Below are 2,471 nucleotides of genomic sequence, written 5' to 3'. Positions count from 1 at the left end.
TGTAGTTCAGGATACATCATTATCATATTCAGCCGACAGATAGCACTCTTCTGTAAATCACGCGCGGGAGCTTCTCCATGCACGCTTCCCAATCACTTCCACCCTCCCCTCCCACTGACCATCTACCGATCGATCTTGCTGCGCACTAGGAGCAACTCGCATTCAAATGGGAATTGAGATCCCAAAATGGTGAAGGTTTTCTACTCCCATCGAAAGAAAAGAAATTTACGACGTCCACCTCTACACAGCCTCATTTCCTGTGGTGAGCCTTGGATTACCGTGCTGCTCTGTTTAGTACCTTCGCGTACTAAACACCGCCACTTTTAGTGCGAATCGGTATTAAACACCATTGTCCCCTCTTAGCAAGAATGCGTACTAAATATTCTCGAGGATGTGTTGATTCGCAGAACATGGTGCCAGAGTTAAGTACCTTTTACCTGTCAACCAACATCTCTCATGACCGCTGGTGCTTTGGCATCTCATGTGCGTGCTAGCTTTTCTCCAACTGCTCTGGTAATAGCACACACTTCTCCAAGTCCTACCAAATCTTCCTTTCAGCTTTCAGCCGTCCTTGCGTTTGTCTTAGCGTCACCCTCTCGCCCATGGCAACCAATGGAATTGTTGGTAAAAGCTGCCTCAGAGTGTTGCAATCTGCCATAGCGGTTCACTTGCTTGCTGCCGAGCCCAAATTGAGAAATATGCTTCTCACAGTGATGCAAAGCACCGGAGTTGTCAATGATGTGCTCAAAATGCACATAACAACACAGAAAGCTTCACTTTCATTGTTAAAAATTTTAAAAGACCATGAAGGTGTACCTTCGGTGATGTCAATCGACCGAATCGCGCAAACACATGTAGAGGCATGGGTATGACAACGGCCTGGCTTATGGGAACTTTTGCGCATTTTTCTGTAAAAGTTAACAAGGAACTTAAATGCAAGATGATGAGATGGACCTGATTTGCTCTTAAGATCCTAAAAGGTCCTTAATGTGGGAGTGGATTATCTCTGATTCATTTGATTATTTTTTATGGTATGTCGAACCGGACTGGACTGGATTGATAAATCTGGAGCAACCGGATTGGATTGGATCGATAAATCTGGGACAACCGGATTGGCGGACTGGATTCAGTCTAGACTAGCCGGACTGGCACTGGACCGGATTCTGAACATAACATCTGTGAAGTGTTCTAGGTGTAATCTCAGGAATTGATTCAGTGCAAAAATTGCTGCAATCCGTCGTTTTATTCGCTGTCAAGCGCACATGGAAAGAACGCTTCACCTTTTCTGTCATTGTTTGAGCAATAATATGCTCGAAATGCACGTAAGTACCCAGAGAGCTTCCCATCTTTTTTCCGCTGTTTCTTCAACTTTGAGAGACCTTTCTGACTGCCGGTCGGTGGGGAAACATTATGTTTGCACGTCTTGCACGTTGCACTGGTGCTCGTTTAGTGTTTTTTCTGTTTGCGATATTCATTTCGGTGCTCTCCGCCTGTTGCTTCTAGGCGCGGTAAATAGCTTCTCCTATGGCAACTGGCACCGCTGCTGCGTCATGCAGGCTTGGTTGTGTCCTGCCACCTGCCCACCCTGCTCACGGTTCCGGGTGTGCCCGTACTTCGACTTGCCGCTATCCTGTTCTGAGACGCGCAGCTCGTGCGCTTGAGTGCCTCCCTGCGCGCCGGGCTTCGGCTGCTGTTACGCAGGCTGCGGGTTTCACTGCCAGCCCATCTGCGCCAAGCCCTGCCCTGATGGCACGCGCTGCGAGCTGGTGCGCTGCCCGCCACAGCCGGTCGCCCGGTGCTGCAAGCTCCCGCGCCGCCTCGTACGTGCCGCGGCTTTTCCTGCGGGCCGGAGCGCGTGTGCGTGGTGAGCGCCTGTGGGCCCATCTGCGTGACTCCGGGACAGAGGCGTGGCGCTTGTCCGCGCAACATCCAACCCATCTGCACCGCTGCGCATGCCGATCGGGTCGCTACTGTCCGCTGCGAGTGGGACAGCGACTGTCCGCCCGGCCTCAGATGCTGCCCCAGCGGCTGCGGACGGCTCTGCGTGCGCCAGTGCTTGGTGACCTGCCGGTGTCACCATCCGCGCATGCTGGCGCGCGGGGCCTCCCGCTGCACGCCCACGTCACCCGCTGATCACCTCCGTGTTTTTTTATCGTATGCCCAGGGACCACAAGTGTGTGAAAACGGCGGACGAGGGCGTGCCTGCGTGCGCTAGCATGAGCCCTGCAGGAGGCCCAGCTGCCGGCTGGAGAGGGACTACGTGGGGCAGCTGTGACTGCCCCAATGCTAGGGTGGTGAGCACGGTGGACTCTGCGAGCTGATAGTGTGACATGTGGCATTTGCGGTGGTTTCGAATCCAGTTTAACTTTGGGTGGGGCGTGTTTTGGAAGTTGCGATGGGGTGCTCGATATGTGACGACGCATTGTTGTTTTTGTGGCTTTAGCAGACATCTTGTGACCGGAAAATGCCAC

The sequence above is a fragment of the Pollicipes pollicipes genome, unplaced genomic scaffold (genome assembly GCF_011947565.3).
Source record: "Pollicipes pollicipes isolate AB1234 unplaced genomic scaffold, Ppol_2.1 Scaffold_5724;HRSCAF=6776_pilon_pilon_pilon, whole genome shotgun sequence".
Taxonomy (NCBI): Eukaryota; Metazoa; Arthropoda; class Thecostraca; order Pollicipedomorpha; family Pollicipedidae; genus Pollicipes; species Pollicipes pollicipes.
The sequence above is the reverse complement of the archived record's forward strand: the minus strand, read 5'-3'. Positions refer to the sequence as shown.